The sequence below is a fragment of the Engystomops pustulosus genome, chromosome 5 (genome assembly GCF_040894005.1).
Source record: "Engystomops pustulosus chromosome 5, aEngPut4.maternal, whole genome shotgun sequence".
Lineage (NCBI taxonomy): Eukaryota > Metazoa > Chordata > Amphibia > Anura > Leptodactylidae > Engystomops > Engystomops pustulosus.
Genome location: NC_092415.1, coordinates 125,978,954 through 125,999,228, shown reverse-complemented (window position 1 = coordinate 125,999,228; position 20,275 = coordinate 125,978,954). Strand labels below are relative to the sequence as shown.

At 42.3% G+C, this 20,275-nt stretch overlaps 1 long non-coding RNA gene across 1 annotated transcript; it reads left to right on the top strand.

Annotated features, from left to right (window-relative positions):
- The first annotated feature begins 2,401 nt into the window (after nucleotides 1-2,401).
- LOC140133179 (uncharacterized) lies at nucleotides 2,402-19,272 on the top strand. The gene is made up of 4 exons (XR_011855830.1): nucleotides 2,402-3,092; nucleotides 12,121-12,180; nucleotides 17,199-17,321; nucleotides 18,974-19,272. It is a non-coding gene; the product is annotated as an uncharacterized lncRNA (long non-coding RNA).
- The last annotated feature ends 1,003 nt before the right edge of the window (nucleotides 19,273-20,275 follow it).

Here is a 20,275-nt window from a genome sequence, read left to right as displayed (position 1 = left end):
GGGTAGATTTTTGCCAGTTCATCCAGAATCCTTGACTCTGCCAAGGTTCCAAGGACAGAGCTGGCGGGAGCCATGGTGTCATCCACAAATCTCAAGTAGCATGAGTATACATATGGTTTTTTTATACTGCTTTCCAGAACCGCTTTTAGATTTAAGGGATTTTTGCTGTGATATTGGTCCCGGGTCGAGACCCATCTCTTATTAATGGACTACAATAAAAAATAAAGAAAGATAAAATAAAAAAAGGATACAAATTTTAAAAATGACAAGGGTGTGGCAAGTGTGCGGCACATGGATGCAGGTCAAATAGAAGAAAAGATACCGAGAGGACGCCACATGTGTGAAATCCTTTAAAGATTTGTTAGCTAATAATGAAAGTTGTTGTGCTCACCTTCTCCTGTTGTACAGCCGGTACAACACGTTAAGCAAGTTTTAGTGGTTTAGACGGATCCAGCAGCCTTCCTGGTCTCCGTGGTGAAGAATCATCTATGGAGTATGTATCATAGATAGAAATGGTCTCTAGGCTAGATACAATGCCAAATGATCCAACTTAAAACCTTTTGTCTATTGTTAAGGTTTCTTTATTAGCTTGAGCAAGACGCAAGACATGGCTGCTGGTGACAAGGGTGCAGTACATGGCTGCTGGTGACGAGTGTGCAGCATATGGCCGCAGGTAACATGGATGCTGTACTGGTGGAATAAAGTACTCGCCAAGCTTTTTACGTTGTTTCACATTCCCTTGACGCCACTCCTCAGGTAGCAATTGTGCAGTTATCTCCTGCCAGTTACATGCCATGCAACTGGTGTCGGCATATTTGGCATCATGCATATCCCAGATCGCCAGGTGCTGCTGGACCACATCAATTATTTGTTCCATCTGTATGAATGCCATGATGCACAATATTTGCACCTTGCACAAAGTTTTGCAGACAATCTAGGTTCCTCACAGTGGCCCAGGTATCCATGGATAATGTACGGATATATATGGCGGCATACAGTGCACAGCCATATGCAGCAGATATTTAGCCCATATTTTACACATTCCCCTTTGACTTCTATGGGCCATACGAAACGGAAATAGGGTGTTAAATAAGACGAGCTCTATTTTTTTACACAGTTTGCTTATGGTACAGTACAGTGGACAAGACGGCCATGTACATGGATGGCCGTATTGCCCATTGGAATGCATGGGGCCGTATTCCGGCTGTATATACGGTTGTGTGCATGGGGCCTAAATTTGATAAATACATGTGTCATACACCAAAATACCTATATATGGCTTGTTGCAATACGTCAAAGCAACAAATTTATCAGACCAGTAGAAGATGCAACACGTGTGTATCAAGTTACAACACATACCAGTATGTATCTTGTGCAAAAACATATATGCATAGTGAAATGTGTGTCCTATCACGACATCTCAAAAAATTACATCATGAAGACTCTTAATCATACTTGCGCACATATAAGAAAGTAAGAAAATAAACCATGAACACTCATACAATTAATAACACACACCGTGGCCACGGCACACTCACACTACCTTTCACCCAAAATTAAATATATATATATATATATATATATATATATAGACCCAAATGTAGGCTACCGTGGACTTCTGGTTTGGGCACTGCCGCCCAGCATTGCGTCAGATCAATACACAACTGTGATTTGTGTGAGTTCTTAATATATACCCTCCCCGGGAGATCAGCGCCACCCCCCTGATGAAGGAGTTGCTTCCGAAACGTGCATCGGGCAGATCTATCAAGTGTCTGAAAGTCAGAATATTTCTAGTTGCACATGGCAACCAATCACAACTCAGCTTTCATTTTACCAATGCTTATGAATATTTTAAAGGGGAGCTGTGATTGGTTGCCATGGGCAAGTAGAAATATTCTGACTTTCAGACACTTGATAAATTATACCCCATTGTTTAATTGTGTACCTATGTTTAGGAATTACTAAAGCTTTAGCTAATGGGGTTTGTTAAGGAGGGAAGTAGAACTTGTTATTATTAATTGTTTATACAAAATTCATGGTTTCTTTATATACAAGTGCATGGGGGATCCCATCCAGCCGTGCCATTTCAATGTCCCACACCATATTTAGCAGTCATTTTTCCTCTCCTTTTTCCTGGCCGTATTGTACACATGTTTTGTAGATTGTGATTTTGGTATTTATTAATAAAGCTTCCATTTTTTTATTTAAAATTGTTAGAATTCCCCTGTCTTTTGCATTTTGGTTTATAGTTCCATTGGGAGATAAGCATCTTTGTCCAAATATGAGAAATTGGTGAAATATATATTTGTACGTTGTTGAATTTTTCTTGGTTGGTTTATGATTTATCTGTGTGTTTTCCCACAGTTAATGTTTTACAATGCACCATGGACTTTATATCCAGTGAAAACACTTGGAGATCTAAATTGGAAAGTGACTTGCTGGGTGTGGCCTCTGGAAGAGGGGGTCGGGGTGAAAATCAGAGGAGTGCAGCAGAACTCAAGAGTTCTCTAAGAACCTTGGTCTACAAATGAACAAAACAATGGTGGAATAAAATATTCCCGGAGAAATATATACAAAAGAATTTAATTCCTCATGGTTTACGGATTCAGGTTTTTCTATCTTACCCTTTTGATGACAAGATTTTTATTTCACAATTGAACAAGGTATGTACCTTTGCCTTTAACCGTGCAGTTACTTATCGATCATGGACAGGCTCAAATGACCATTGTAGAAACATAAATCATAAGGTTACAGCAACAACTTGAAGATTTATGTCCTGGTGCGAATTATACCTTTCTTGCCAATGAACTGGAAAAACTTCTGCAAGGATGGGAGAAACTTCATAAGATACAATGCGACCAAGCTGATGTAACTAATCTTCGGGTATATCATTGGCAGAGGAATACAATGCAAGGTAACCTCAGCTACCCTTCTTCAATGTCATCTTTGGCATCCCAGAGTGACATAGATATTATCACGTGGACTCAAATGAGAGGTGGAACAAGACAGAAAAGGATAGCATAAATCATCAGAATTATAGGCAGAAATCAGATAATACATCCGGTCTTTCTGACGACAGACAACAACTGAAGGTAATTAACATATTCTTTCATCTACTGATGTGAGTGTCCTCTCACATTTTGTCCCTGTATCTGTATTTTGTATCTGTATACCACAAATAGCGGTTCCCACTTTATATTTACTTCCGAAGATTCACAACTTCCACTTGTCCAGCATTTCTGGGCGTAGCAACTTAGCCGACAGAGTATGTAAATACATAGATGAATTTCTGAAACCATTGGTATATGATTTACCTTCATACCTGAGGGACTCATCTGACTGTAGGTGTAGTGTATTATGCCACTTGTCCGTGCCCCAAAATTTATGTGGGGATGACTACTCGCAAACTCAAGACACACACACGAGAACATGTGAATAACATCTTGGCAGCTAAAACAACAAAGGCAGATGAAGGTGGCAAATTGAGACCTTTACCTTGACATTTGAGACAATTCCATAACTTCAATGCAGATGAGTTGAAGGTCAGGGGTATTGAGCATGTCCGTAAGACCCTTAGAGGTGGACCCCTTAAATGAAAACTCTTATGTAGGGAATCAAAATGGATCTGGCTACTTAAAACTGTTCAGCCGAAGAGGCTTAATGAGAACTTAGGTTTTGCTGCATTCCCTGATAACTAATGTCCCCCCAATTGGTTAAATTCTAGCATCCCTCATTGATGATAATTTATTCATGTTTTTTTTTTAATCAGATCTTTTTTATTAAGGTTTTTCATAACATAAATACAGAAACATACAACTCCCCCCCTCCCCCGGCTTCCCCACCCCCAACACTAGTCTCTACAATCAGTTTAATATATGTCATACATTGTGGTTATCATATTCACCTTGCAGGATGAAAGGGTAAATACCAAAAACATCAATTAACCCCTAGGCGCACCTGGACGTTATAGTACGTCCCCGGGGCTAGATGCTTAGCGCACGGGGACGTTCTATAACGTCCTGCTTCTGGCACCGGCTCACGAACGGAGCCGGTACCAGAAGCAGCGGCTGTCAGCTGTCTAGTACAGCTGACAGCCTGCGCTAACACCCGCGATCGGAGACGGCTCCGATCGCGGGTGTTAACCCCTTACACGCCGCGGTCAAACATGACCGCGGCGTGTAACGGTGTTAGCGCTGTGGATCGGATCCCCCGTGCCGCTTACCGGGGGATCCGATCCTCTTCCGGGCAGCTCCGAGGACTGGCATGTGCCCCAGAGCTGCCCGGTCTCCATGGCAGCCAGACCCCTTCCGGGTCTGGCTGTAAACTGTCTGAGCATGCGCAAGCTTGCTCAGACAGTTTACACTGCTCTACAATAAAATAGTATTGTAGAGCAGTGTATTGAACTTAAACCAGTGATCAGAGCATCACTGGTTTAAGTTCAAGTATGTAGAAGTAAAAATATGCAAAAACAGTTAACACTACACATTATAATAAATAAAAAATTAATACATAAAAATATAAGCCCCTAAAATGTCACTTTCCCATAAAAAAACTTAATAAAGTATAAAAAACATAAAAACACAAAAAAACCCCGCATATTTGGTATTGCCGCGTCCGTAACAATCTGCATAATAAAACAGAATTGTTACTGGACCCGCACGGTAAACGCCGGAGGAAAAAAACGCAAAAAACATTCCGAAAAAAGATAATTTTTAATTAATACCCTATAAAAAATGCTCTAAAAAGTGATTTAAAAAATGTTATGCACTCCAAAATAAGCCCACTAAAAAGAACAACTGTTCTCGCAAAAAATAAGCCCCTAACCAGATTTATCTGCCAAAAAATAAAAAAGTTATGCATATAAAAAGATGGTGATGCTAAAATGAATAAGATTTTCTCCAAATTAGTTTTTATTCAGTACAATTGAATAAAATACACAAAACCCCCACATATTTGGTATCCCTGCGTCCGTAACAATCTGCATAATAAAACAGAATCGTTATTAGATCCGCAAAGTGAACCCCGTAAAAAACAACCTAAAAAAACTCTCTCTGCTAAAGATGATTTTTTATTAATGCCCTTTAAAAATGCTCTAAAAAAGTGATTTTAAAAAGTTACGCAATCTAAAATAAGACCACTAAAAAGAGCTATCATTCTTGCAAAAAATAAGCCCTTAAACAGATTTTTGAGGTGAAAAATAAAAAAGTTATGCATATGAAAGACGGTGATGCTAAAATTAACAACAATTTTGCCAAATTACTTTTTATTCAGTAAAAATGGGAAAAAATAAAAAAATATATATAAATGAAGTATTTTCATAAACGTGGCGACCCAAAGAATAAAAATAATATACTATTTTCATGGTATGGTTAACGGCCAAAAAAAAAAACACATAAAAATTTTCCTAAAAATTGATGATTTTCATTTCCTCCACCAACAAAGAGTTAATTAAATCTCACCAAGTAGCTATAGATGCCCCAAAATTATGTATTAGAAAAGTGCATCTCATGTGGCAAAAGAAATAAGCCCCTATAGGTCCTCAATAAAAAAAAGAAAAAAATTATAGCCTGTACAATGTGACATAGCAAATCTGATTTGAATGGCGCCTCCTTCCCTTCTATGCCCGGCCGTGCGCCCATACAGCAGGTTACCACCACATGTAGGGTATCGGTGTACTCGGGAGAAATTGCGTATCAAACTTTGTGGAGCCTTTTTTCATTTTATCCATTACAAATGTAAAATTTTCCACCCAAAATGAGTGTATTGTGAAAAAATATTACAATTTGCAGACTCCACCTCCATTTTGTTTTAACCCCTATAAAATACGTAAAGGGTTAACAAACTTCTTAAAAGTGGTTTTTCATACGTTGAGGGGTGTAGTTTCCACAATGGGGTAATTTACGAGTCTCGCTATTATTTAGGCCTCTCAGTGTCAATTAGAAACTGAGCAGGTCCATCTAAATACAGGTTTTGGCGATTTTACAAAAAATGTGAAAAATGGCACCCAAATTCTGAGCCTCATAACATTCTAGTAAAATATGTGGAATCTTAAAAAACCATGCCAACATAAAGCAGACATTTGGGAAATGTAAGTTATGAATTTATTTGGGTGCTATGACTTTCTGAATCAAAAGTAGAGAATTTAGAACGTTGAAAATAAAGAATTTTTCAAAATTTTTGCCAAATTTTGTTTTTTTTCATAACTAAACGCAAAAGATTTCATCCAAATTTTTAAACTAATTTGAAGTACAATGTGTCACGAGAAAACAATCTCAAAATCCCCTGGATATCTCACAGCGTTCCCACGCTATAACCACTTATAGTGACACAGGCCAGATTGGAAAAATGGGGCTGCGTCCTTTAGGCCAAAAGATGCTGTGTCCCGTAGGGGTTAAGATGTCTCAGCAATACATAACAATTACAGTTATCCAATAAGGTTACTCCCCCCCCCCCCCCCAGTCCTATCCTATCCCTCAGAAGAGTCCCCCCCCCAACCCCGGTTCATCAAGCCATGCTTAGAGGCTGTGTTACGCTTTGTGTATACTGCTTTCTCATTTAGTAGCATTACTTCCACTTTATTCAGAAATTCTTTCTTAGTGGGACCTATTGGCTGTATCCAACTTGCTGCCATCGTTTTCCGTGCCATATATAGAAGTCTGTGCACTGCTGATTCCCCATCTATCGGCATCTCATTCATGCATCCCAGGATACAAACTAAGACATTTCTGGAAAGAGTCATATCATACACTTTGTCAATAAGAACCAACACTGTCGCCCAGAATATATGCAAACTAGAACAGGCCACAACATATAGAGCATGTCCCCCGGCTCCTCCCTGTAGCTACGACACGCTGCATCCTGACGTACCCCTATTTTGCATAGAAATTTGGGTGTCCTGTATACTCTATGCACAATGTATAATTGTGAAAGACAGGTTGCCTCCCCTAGGGAGCATAGTGGGAGAGCCTCAAGAACAGACTTCCATTGCTCATCAGAGATATCCCCGGTATCAGTAGCCCATCTATTACGAACACGGAGCGGAAATCCATCAGAGAATTAATACAACAGCAATTGATAAAGAATATAAGCCCAGCCCCATGGTGATTTTTGGCTATATTTAACAGTAGTGCGTCTCTTTGAGGTGTCATAGGAACAGATTGGGACTTTTTCTCAAAGGCGTGCTTTACTTGGAGGTATCTATAAAAAATCCCTATGTCCTACAGTGATATCCTCTTGGAGCTGCTGGAAGGTTTTAATATTAGATTCCGTCACCAATTGGGTCACCAATTGGGTCAGACCTGCTCTCTCCCAAAAGGCTACACACACTTGGTTTGGGAGTTCCTTTAAAGAAGGATTATGCCGCAGGGGTGTATACTTTGTATACTCTAAACCTTTGCCCAGACATTATGAATCATGGAGAGCTTGGCTACAGAGAAGTGGCCTCTCTTGAACTTACCACCCTCCATGGCCATCAATAGATTTGCAGCATGCAGATGGTGTCTAATAATACTAGCCGCTGTAGTCCGTACCCTGTCTTCCCTCCAGCCTTGCAGATGTTACATACAGATGTTACAGAGCCATACAGGAGAGTTGTGTAGTAAGTACAGCAACTTTAGCATCACCATCATTTTAATTAAATTTAGTCGACACCGCGTTTACACTGCACTTCAATTTTGGTCTTCAGTTCTGGATTAAGGGAGAGAGATTCAGCTCCTCAAAGTCACTAACCCGTGCAGAGACCAGTATGCCCAAGTAACGGATATTATTCACCAACGGTATGTCAGGAAGATCTGTCTTCAAGGCCCCAACTAGCCGATCCACAGGCAAAATAGCTTACTCATGGAAAGTTTATGGTGACACCCGACAAATTCCCATATCTGTCCAGCAGTTGCTGGGAGCTGTATCTCCCAGGAACAACAAAGCATTTAGCACAATTTTACTATCTGTTTACTATGCCATATTTGAATCCTACTATATCAGGTGCAGCACAAATCACTGCATGGCGAATAGTGGTGAGAAGGGGAATGTGAAGGAAACCGCAAAGTTCCGGACCCCTGACGGGTACGCAAGGTCACTCAGTTATCCTTTTACAGACACTCCCAGAATGCACGGGTTCTTAGAGGCGCAGGAAGTGATTTAAAGTTTTCCACACAACTTCTGGATATGGCACAACCCTAAATCAAATCCCTGAATGGCTATAAGATCCCTCTCACTAGCCGCAGTGAGACAGAATTTTATCAGCCTTATGCTGCCACTAGTTAACCTTTAATATAAGCCCAGTCTGTTATGGGATTATATAGGGTGAGGAACCAACCCGGTAGCATGTATATAAGTGAGAAAACCGGACGTAAGATTTGTGATCGAGATAAAAGAGCAACACAGATTAGATTTTATATTTAATTGCCTTAAGGGCACACTAGACAATGCAGTACACACAATAGATACATGCACAAATAAACAGAGCACAAATTACAAGGGTAGCACTACAAGTCTAAGCAGTACGGTGAGTTAGTTACCTTTGTGTGTGTGGCCCTAATGGGGATGGATATTCCACACTTTTAGATCCTCCCTGCGCTTTGTTGATGTTAAAGTTTCCCCCAGGTGAAAGACAAGCCCCTTTCAGTGGTGCCTGATTATATTAGGTGTGGACACACCTCTGTACACCCCAAAGAGGAGTTAAGGGTCACTCCTACCTGGTACACCAACCAGAGCCCTGGAGAAGCCACAGCTTCTCCAGGGGAATTCATTGGGTCATGGTTCTTGTATCATTGGATCCGGGTGGATCCCTGGATCGCATTGATACCAAACCTGACCCCTTTTCTGTGGTCCTATCCAGAGATATTGATATATCTGGAACCGAGTATCCTAGAATGCCGAAAAATGGATTATTATGATTCCCTGAAAGCAAAAATGTATTATGATTCCCTGAAAACAAAAATGTATTTGGTCTTCTGGTGAGACGGACGATAACTTCATAATTGTCCCTATTCAACCGGCCTTGTTCTATGATATAGCCAAAATGTTTGTTACAGTGCCCCATTCACTCACACACGGGCTAGCGGGCTGGAATATAATACTTTGACCCACAATATGAATCCTTGGCCAAAGCTCATGGTCTGCATTGTAAGCCATTCTATGCTGTCAAACACTTTGGCTGCATCGAGCAACAAAATAGCCCTATTCTCCACATTATCAGAGGGAATCTGTAAGCACAGAAACAGCCGTGTAATGTTGATGGAGGTGGACTTTTTAGGCATTAAGCCTGCCTGGTCCAGGTGTATGATGGAAGTTATGGCCTTTACTAACCGGTTGGAGAGGGATCTTCACATCTGCAGATTAAATGGATATAGGTCTATGTGGGTCTGGTAAAGTGGGATCCTTACACTCCTTTGGCAGGACCACTATAGTGGCCTCCCTCATAAATGGGGGAAAGGTCCCTTACATAGTCATTAACCCCTTAGCGCAATATGACGTACATGTATGTCTGGAAATGGGGTCAGTTGTCGCATCCCGAAGTACATGTACGTCTCCGCAATCGCCCGAGCTCAGTAGCAGAGCCCGTGCGATTGCTGTGGGAGCTCCACTGTATGTAACAGCTGGCATCGCGATACTTGGCTGGTCATAGTGACCACAGTGCCTATGGAGTACACTGCTTCCATGGTGGCCCTGGGGTCCTATGAAGGGCCCCAGGACTGCCGACAGTAAGTGCCTTTCAGCACGATCTAAAACAGTGACTGTCAGTCTATGCATTCTGCATAGGCTGAGTATGTAATATATTGCAGTACATAAGTATTTCAGTATATTACATTAAACAAGTGATCAAATGATCCCTTGTTCATGTCCACCCTGGGATAAAGTGAAACAGTGAAAAAATAAATAAATAAAGATCCCCTAAGTCCCCATGTCACACTTGTGGGGACAAGTGTAGGAAAAAGTCTTTATGAGAAGAGTCTGTGGACCCTCTGGACCACCGCAGGGGCTGGCATCAGAGCCGCGGTGGCAGCCAAGGTAACTGATGCAGGAAACGGTCTGAGCCTGGAACGAAAGCAGGAACGTTGCCATGGGCCGAAGACACCGCTAGGCGGGAACGGACCACACAGGGACAGCAGGACCTCAGGAATGTAGGACCTCAGGATGGCAGGTCCTCCACTGGAATGCAGGACCACCACAGGAGTACAGGACTGCCACAGGAATACAGGACCACCACAGGAATACAGGAAACCCAGGACCATGGAGGAATACTGGAGTACAGATACACAGAGGAATCCTGGAACACTAGGAAACAGAGGAGGGCTTTCACTTCAGAGATAATGACTTGAAGATCCGGCTGTGAGTGAAGGGAGGTGTCGGATTATAATGGCAAGTCGGATTAGCCAGCGCCAATCAGAGGGACGCTGGCCCTTTAAATCCTAAAGAGCCAGCGCGCACATGCCCTAGTGAGCGAGGACGCGGCAGTCTAGTCAGGCAGCAGGATCGCGGCCTAGTCAGGACCGGAGCTGAACCAGGAGACCGGGCAGCGGGGTAACTGCGCCACCGAGAAGGGCATGGGTATGGCCGTGACAGTACCCCCCCCTATAGGCCCCCTCTTCTTCAGCCTCCTCTTCTTCTTCCTCCGTCTCCTCCACTTCTCTTTGGTGACGGGACACCTGAGGAGGAGAACAGAAACAGGACAAACCCCGATGAGGTGCATGGACCTGACAGCGAACAAGCTGAGGATATCCTGGAGATGTCTGGAGTGTCCTTTGGCCAAAAGATGGACTCTGATAACTTGCTCAGACTCCTCTGCAAGCAGTACGGCCGGAGAGTGAAGTGGATTTTGGGGAGGCTGAGTTGGCTTTTGGGAAGCCGGAGCAGCACTGGGAAGCTGCGGAGGCTGGATTGACTCTTGGGGAGCCGGAGCAGCACTGGGTAGCTGCGGGGGATGGGTTGGCCCTTGGGAAGCCAGACCAACAATGGGAAGCTGCGGGGGCTGGGTTGGCCCTTGGGAAGCTGGAGCAGGACCGCCACGGGAGTACAGGACCGCCACGGGAGTACAGGACCGCCACGGGAGTACAGGACCGCCACAGGAATACAAGACTGCCACAGGAGTACAGGACCGCCACAGGAATACAGGAAACACAGGAACACGGAGGAACACTGGAATACAGACAAACAGAGGAATCCTGGAAATGCTGGAACACATACTAAACACAGGAGGGCTTTCACTTCAGGGATAATGACTTGAAGATCCGGCCGTGAGTGAAGGGAGGTGCTAGATTATAAGGGGAGCAAGATTAGCCAGCAGCAATCAGAGGGACGCTGGCCCTTTAAATCCTAAAGAGCCGATGCGCACGTCCTAGTGAGCGGGGATGCGCGCGGCCTAGTCGGGACCGGAGCCGAACCAGGAGAGGTAAGTCTGGGCAGGGAGGAAACCGCGCCAGCCAGAAAGGCACAGGTGTACTCGCGATCCGTAACAAGTATCACGGGTATGGCCATGACACCCCATCACATATAAAAATCTAATTTTACATCAATAAAAGTGAAAATCGCCACACAACACATTGGGTATCACCACGTCCGTAACAGCCCATAGAATAAAATTAAATTAATACCGAACCTGTATGGTGAACACTGTAAAAAAAAAAATTCAAAAAAGCATCAAAAATTACGATATTTTCACATCCAACCTCATAAAAAAGGGATAAAAAGTGATCAAAAAGTTACAGCTTGTCCCGTAAAATACAAGACCCAAAACAGCCATGACTATCTACTTGAAAAGCAAAGAATTTAGAACTCTGAAAATTAAGGATTTTTCTAAATTTTTTACCAATTTCTATTTTTTTTCATAATTAAACGCAAAAGATATCATCCAAATATGTCCATTTGAAGTACAATGTGTGACGAGAAAACATTTTCAAAATTACCTTGATATGTTCAAGCATTTGAAGGTTAAAACCACTTATAGTGACACAGGTCAGATTTCAAAAATTGGGCTTGGTCCCGAAGCTCTAAAGTGGCCTGGTCCTTAAGGGGTTAAACACCTGTAACAGATCTGGGAGGAGCAGTTCACTATATTTCACTATATTTTATGCATGTTTTAACATTATTCTTTTCTTTTTTTGTCTTATTGTATAATTATAGGTATAGAAGAAGATATATGAAGCTATCCAAATAGACAATGTTCTTGTCTTCACCATCCAGGTAATCACAAATGTGGGCACTACCAATATAGAGAATGTGACTTTTCCATTTCAGATAGAATAACTTAATGTGCCACACAGAAAAAGTTTGATGTAAAATCTTACATCAACTGTAACACCAAATTTGTAGTATATACCATTACTTGCAATAAATATCAAAATATACATAAGTACCAAATTCATCGGCACTGAACATATCTGTGGCTTCTAAACACTTTAAAGAAATTCATAAAGGTGAGTTAAGTTCTTTCTCTTGGAAAGGGATTGAAAGAGTTAATAGACCTGTCAAAGAGGGGAAAGAAGTTAATGAAACGTTTTGGATTTTTGTTGTAAAAAGCAGGCAACTTAACAGGTTGAATCTTACAAGAGATATGATTTTATGTTATTATGGAAACTTAAAATATGTCTATATTATAAGTACTAATCTTTCTGTTTCTATATGATGTTTCCACATTTAATATTATTACAAGTATTGAATTTGTAAATTTAATCCTGTGATATATATCTAAGTACATTCTTAAAACTACATTTTTTTATAGTACCGTCAGCGGTGTATACAAGGTGTCATGTGATTGATCCTGTGCCATGGTCACGTAGTTGTGACATCACACATCACTCTGGATCTAAATAAAGAATTATCATTTCAACTGGAAATGGGCCACTATTTCTTTTCTCAGTATTTATATGCCAGTTATGGAATTATGGGTCACTCCTGCTAGATGCCAGATACATTTCTGGGATCTGGAATGCAGGGTGAATGCACGCCGTGGTCTCAGTCAATTATGGAGGCCTTGGATGAGGTGATATGCAGAACTCTCAATGAGAGCATAGCAAGTGTGTCATGTTTATTTGTTTTCTGTTGTTTAGATCCATTAAAATCACTTGAGAAATGAAATTGCTGTTAATAAAATGAATTTGGAAATTGTCTTAAAAATATCTACTAAACATAAAAGCCTTCTACCATCCTACAGATACAAAAGAATTTTAAAAAATATTGCCAACACAAAGCAGACAAATGGTGAATGTTATTTATTAAGTCATTTTTGTGTTATAACTATTTGTTCAAAAATTTTAAGAGTTCAAAAGTTTAAAAAAGAGCACATTTTACAACTTTACCTGGTCCCGTCACGATTCCGCGGTGCGTGTCTGCTGAGGATTCGGGTCCGGCGCGATTCACTAAGATCGTGCGCCCGAGTTCCTGCATGTGTTGCTTCTGCACCGAGGTCTGCTGGAGTCCACCTTCTTCTTCCCAGTGCATGTGAGTGCTGATCTTGCGACACAATTCCTTTTTTAAATTCCGCCGTTTGTCCAAATCCGTCGGGTTGTCTGGCCACTCCCCCCGATTTCTGTTGCATGCAAGCCAGCACCGATGCACCACAATCTGATCGCGTGTGCCAAAAACCTGGGGCAATTCGGCACAAAACGGAAATAATAACGAAAGTGCGACGTTCTGACCCTGAGTAAATGAGCCCCAATGTTTCAAATAAAATGAAATTCAATGTGTCACAAAAAAAATCTCAAAATCAACTTGGTATATTAAAGTGTTCCAACGTTATTACAATCTAAATTAGAATAATGATATATATTACACTCACCGGCCACTTTATTAGGTACTCCTGTCCAACTGCTCGTTAACACTGAATTTCTAATCAGCCAATCACATGGCGGCAACTCAGTGCATTTAGGCATGTAGACATGGTCAAGACAATCTCCTGCAGTTCAAACCGAGCATCAGTATGGGGAAGAAAGGTGATTTGAGTGCCTTTGAACGTGGCATGGTTGTTGGTGCCAGAAGGGCTGGTCTGAGTATTTCAGAAACTGCTGATCTACTGGGATTTTCACGCACAACCATCTCTAGAGTTTACAGAGAATGGTCCGAAAAAGAAAAAACATCCAGTGAGCGGCAGTTCTGTTGGCGGAAATGCCTTGTTGATGCCAGAGGTCAGAGGAGAATGGGCAGACTGGTTCGAGCTGATAGAAAGGCAACAGTGACTCAAATCGCCACCCGTTACAACCAAGGTAGGCAGAAGAGCATCTCTGAACGCACAGTACGTCGAACTTTGAGGCAGATGGGCTACAGCAGCAGAAGACCACACCGGGTGCCACTCCTTTCAACTAAGAACAGGAAACTGAGGCTACAATTTGCACAAGCTCATTGAAATTGGACAGTAGAAGATTGGAAAAGCGTTGCCTGGTCTCATGAGTCTCGATTTCTGCTGCGACATTCGGACGGTAGGGTCAGAATTTGGTGTCAACAACATGAAAGCATGGATCCATCCTGCCTTGTATCAACGGTTCAGGCTGGTGGTGGTGGTGTCATGATGTGGGGAATATTTTCTTGGCACTCTTTGGGCCCCTTGGTACCAATTGAGCATCATTGCAACGCCACAGCCTACCTGAGTATTGTTGCTGACCATGTCCATCCCTTTATGACCACAATGTACCCAACATCTGATGGCTACTTTCAGCAGGATAATGCGCCACGTCATAAAGCTGGAATCATCTCAGACTGGTTTCTTGAACATGACAATGAGTTCACTGTACTCAACTGGCCTCCACAGTCACCAGATCTCAATCCAATAGAGCATCTTTGGGATGTGGTGGAACAGGAGATTTGCATCATGGATGTGCAGCCGACAAATCTGCGGCAACTGTGTGATGCCATCATGTCAATATGGACCAAAATCTCTGAGGAATGCTTCCAGCACTTTGTTGAATCTATGCCACGAAGAATTGAGGCAGTTCTGAAGGCAAAAGGAGGGTCCAAGCCGTTACTAGCATGGTGTACCTAATAAAGTGGCCGGTGAGTGTATATATTCTATATATTAGAATAATAGGCTTAGTCCTTAAGGGGCAATAGAAGGTCATGTGACCTTCTCCTGTCCCAAGTGAAAGAGAAGAACTTTTAGCGGTATCTAGCCCTGTGTTATAGCAGGAGCCAGGCAGGGGCTTATTGAGGACAAATATCTGCCACTTATTGTGCCCCTGTTCAGAGCCCTCCTCCCTTTACATGTTAATGCAGGATATTACTGCAGGTCAGAGAAGAAGGGGGAGCAGGGTGATGGTGGCTATGCTGCACCTCAGGTCTTGGAGTGAGCTGTATCCTCCAACTCCTGGAGAGGGAGAAAATACTGATCTCAGGAGGTAAACAATTGATACATATGGGCATTCCCATACTCGAGTCTTGGTTATATAGACAGTACACTAGCTTCCTGCCCAATATAATCCTGTTATGTACTGGATTTATATCTAACGAGAGCTGGTGGCAGAAACTACTGTGTTTATAGGGCTCTGTTTCACTGAGACGAGTGAAAGGTGACTCTCGGCCATTCAGGGTTGTGGGCAAGTGTTGTGCCAAACTGGTGGTTGTGTGGAGCGCTCTCTCTCACTTCCTGTGCCTCCCAGAACCTGTGTGTTCAGGGACTGTGAAAAACAGTAGCTAATTGACCCTGCATATGTAGACCTCAGTTTACCAAAAATAAGTCACAGGATGTTATAATTTTTCATTTATTTCACTGGCTTGGTCACTGTAAATTATGAACTTCGGTCAACAGACCAATAAATGAACTTGAAAGGAACAAATATTTCTTTAACGCCTTGACACTCTGCGCCATAGCAGTACGGCACACATTGCATATTGCAGCAAACGCCCACTGGTTATAACCGCGGTCGTTGTACGCACTGATTGCAGCTATTAACCCTTACGATGCCGCCATCAAAGCTGCCGGCGGCATTTAAAAGATGGCAGTGTGTGGGCGCCACCATCTTCGATCCGATCGTTGCTTCCCCATTAGACCTGAGGCTGCATGGTTTCTGCAGTTTCGTTACAATGAGCCAATGGCAACATAGAAAGGCAACAGTGACTCAAATCGCCACCCGTTACAACCAAGGTAGGCAGAAGAGCATCTCTGAACGCACAGTACGTCGAACTTTGAGGCAGATGGGCTACAGCATCAGAAGACCACACCGGGTGCCACTCCTTTCAGCTAAGAACAGGAAACTGAGGCTACAATTTGCACAAGCTCATTGAAATTGGACAGTAGAAGATTGGAAAAACGTTGCCTGGTCTCATGAGTCTCGATTTCTGCTGCAACATTCGGATGGTAGGGTCAGAATTTTGCGTCAACAACATGAAAGCATGGATCCATCCTTCCTTGTATCAACGGTTCAGGCTGGTGGTGATGGTGTCATGGTGTGGGGAATATTTTCTTGGCACTCTTTGGGCCTCTTGGTACAAATTGAGCATCGTTGCAATGCCACAGCCTACCTGAGTATTGTTGCTGACCATGTCCATCCCTTTATGACCACAATGTACCCAACATCTGATGGCTACTTTCAGCAGGATAATGCGCCATGTCATAAAGCTGGAATCATCTCAGACTGGTTTCTTGAACATGACAATGAGTTCACTGTACTCAAATGGCCTCCACAGTCACCAGATCTCAATCCAATAGAGCATCTTTGGGATGTGGTGGAACGGGAGATTCGCATCATGGATGTGCAGCCGACAAATCTGCGGCAACTGTGTGATGCCATCATGTCAATATGGACCAAAATCTCTGAGGAATGCTTCCAGCACCTTGTTGAATCTATGCCACGAAGAATTGAGGCAGTTCTGAAGGCAAAAGGGGTTCCAACCCGTTACTAGCATGGTGTACCTAATAAAGTGGCCGGTGAGTGTATATAGTATATATTCATTTGGGGGTGCTATATATTCACATTGGTCAGGGGAGAACTCTATGTAAAATCATGTAACATAATAACAGGGTGGGATATATTAGTCATAGGATACCATAGATTACTTTGCATCATGTAAACCAAATGTTGGGGGGGGGGGATGTTTTCTGTATTAATAAATTGGGGTTGTTGTATATTGATGTGCTGTACCTGCTATAATTCCAGTAGAATATATATATATATATATATATATATATATATATATATATATATATATAATGAAGGGGTGTTTTATATGTGTGGAGCGTGACTTTATACAGTAAGTGACTTTGGTATTTTTAGGGACGCCGGGTGGAGATGCTGCATGGAGCTGAAGATATCTGGCCGTGAATTCAGCCGTGATACGTCATGGATTGGAGAACCCGGAATAAAGTCCTCCTGATGGAAGAGATTGTCATCTATAAGGTATTAGATGCCACCAATGACTCTCAGAACCTGTAGTCAGTCACACAGTGTCAGTGATCCTGTCTGTGGGGATGTTAATTGTTAGTAAAGTTTTCAGCATTTAATTAACGTTTCAGCATTTAATTTTAATATTCGCCTCGGGCAGCAAATATGCTAGAATCGGCCCTGACACAGTACCACAAAAATAGGCGCTGTGGGCGCATCTGCGAGTCTGATGTGCACATTGGACTCGCATTTAGTTAAGTATCCCATGTAGAAACTTGATAAAGGTCGATTTGGGATCCTAAACCACACGACCATATAGTTAAATCAGCATGACACGTTCTCTTTACATGAACTACACATAAAGTTTTGGTATAAAAGGAAGTCAGGTAGTCCTAATTTACCTGGTTGCTTAGGCCTATTGAAGTGGTTCTCATTCATATGGTGCCCAAAACCCCCTTCAAACCGATCCAGTCACTAGACAATGTAATCTGTCACAAAAAGTAAATGAAAGACCCAGGGGAAATATCTGGAAGAAATATGGCAGCATGTCCATTTTTATTACACTCATTTCAAACCAGGAGAGTGGTAGGCGCTTATAGGATATCAGATCTTCGTCAATTATGTGTAAGAGTGGTTAAAGTTGAGCAGGAATCATTTTGATGAGTTCAAACAAGGAAGTTTATGGTGTCTGAGGCCCACTTAACATTAAAGGGGTTGGCCACTTTACCTCATGTGTTTTGTAATATGTGTGTAAGTATGGGGGGCAAGATATTAGGTAATTTACCAATATACATCTATTAAACATTTTGCTCCACTTTCTTGATATGTGAAGCCAGACATTTCTGTCCATAAAATGGTTGCAGATGGAGGGTCATGTGATCTCTAACTATCCATGAACAATCACCAGTTAGAGATCACATGACCATCCATCTGAAGACCATCCATATCTATCTATCTATATGTAAATTACCTAATACTCTGCCCCCCACACTTAAACACACATAAAAAAAAACATGAGGTAAAGTGGCCAATTCCTTTATGGTGCAATAAAAGTTTATTGATAAACAGAATTGCAAGTAGAAGTGACAATATTATTAACAGTGCAAACCAAGTACCCAGTGACCTACATGGCGGTCATGATATTCAGGTCGCAGCCCCATAATGCAATCATGAGAGATGATGTATAACGCAAATGTAGACACTCAAGGTACCTTTTTACAATAATAGGTAATAAGTATGAACTGGAACAAAGGGGTTTGTGGGGAAGGAAGGAAGGAAGGAAGGAAGGGGAGGGAGGGAGGGAGGGAGAAGTGGCCAATTCCTTTAACCCCTTATTACTGACACTTGTTTTCAGCTTAATGACCAGGCTCTATTTTACAAATCTGACATGCCTCACTTGGAACTTTGGAACACTTTAATTTACCAAGGTGATTTTGATATAGTTTTTTCATGATGCATTGAACTTTATGTTTGAGTGATAAATTTTAAACTTATTTCTAAAAACCAGAAAATTTGGAGAAATTTTTAAGAAACAGCCATTCTCAAAATTTTAAAAAATCTGCTTTTCACACAGATATGCATACCACCTGACTAATTAATTTATTAAAATGTATCATATGTCTGCTTTATATTAGTTTAACTTTTTTAAGTATCTTTTTATCTTATAGAGTGATAGAGTGTGGAGGTGGCATCAACAGCAGCAGCAGGACGACACATGCATCCTTCATTACAATTTTCCTGAAAATATCATGTGTGTCCAAAAAAAGAACTGCAAAGGTGGCACCAGCAGCAGCAGTATGAGGTCAGAGAGTGGCACGATGAAAAATTCTTTAGCTGGCAGCAACATGTGAGGCCACATTGTGGCACAATGACGAAGTTTGAAATGAATTTGAAGTTGAAATTTTCAATTTAAATTTGAAGATTAGAGATGCCACATGCATCATATATTACAATTTTTCTGAAAATATTATGTCTTTGTCAAAAAAGAACTGCGAAGGTGGCACCAGCAGCAGCATAAGGTCAGAGAGTGGCACGATGATAAATTCTTTAGCTAGCAACAACATGGGAGGCCACAGAGTGGCACAATGAAAAAGTGAGGAGGTGGCAGAAACAAGGTAAGCCACAGAGTGGCCTAATGAAAGAGTGTAGAGGTGGCGTCAGCAGCAGCATCAGGAGTCCACAGAGTGTCACAATTATATATAGTGGAGGTGGCGTCAGCAGCAGGAGCCCACAGAGTGTCACAATGATAGAGTGTGGATGTGGCGGCAACATGGTAGGCCAGAGAGTGGCACAATGACAGATTGTGGAGGTAGTGGACAATTCCAGTCCCTGGTAAAGATGGTATGCGGCAAATAGAGCAAGTGGCAGCAGATGTGTGGCATCAGGCAGGTGGCAGCATCAGACTAGTGGGGGAGGCAGGTTGTTAAAATCCAGACTCATTTCTCAATGTTTGGCGGAGGCATCATGGCTGATCGAATCTGATGCATAAGGCATTGGTGTGTTGAAATCCTGGCTGATCCAAGCCTGGTTCATCTTGACAAAAGTCAGTCTCTCCACATTACGCTCTGATGCCACACTACTGGCTGGGCAAGACAGATTCTCTACTGCAAACTCCGCAAGTTGCGGCCACGCATAAAGTTTGGCTGCCCAGTAGTCCAGGGGATCCTGTACCTGGGGTGGTAAAGTGTTGTCCAAGTAGGCCACCACCTGCTGCTGCAGGGTCTGCTCCATGTCCTGCTGCTGGTGGCGGCTACCCTCCTCACTAGGTGGGTGAAGGAAGCTGCTCATTAAGACTCCAGACTTAAGCTGCTGCTGATGGCGCTGCTACTCCTCCTACCCCTGATCTCCCCACAGCAGCTGTGATAGTAGTACATGAGCAATGAATGCCAGGAATCCCCCAGTCAGACCTGACTGAGGATGGACAATGTATACAAAGATAAAAAAAGAGAACAATAGGAGGACGGCACCTT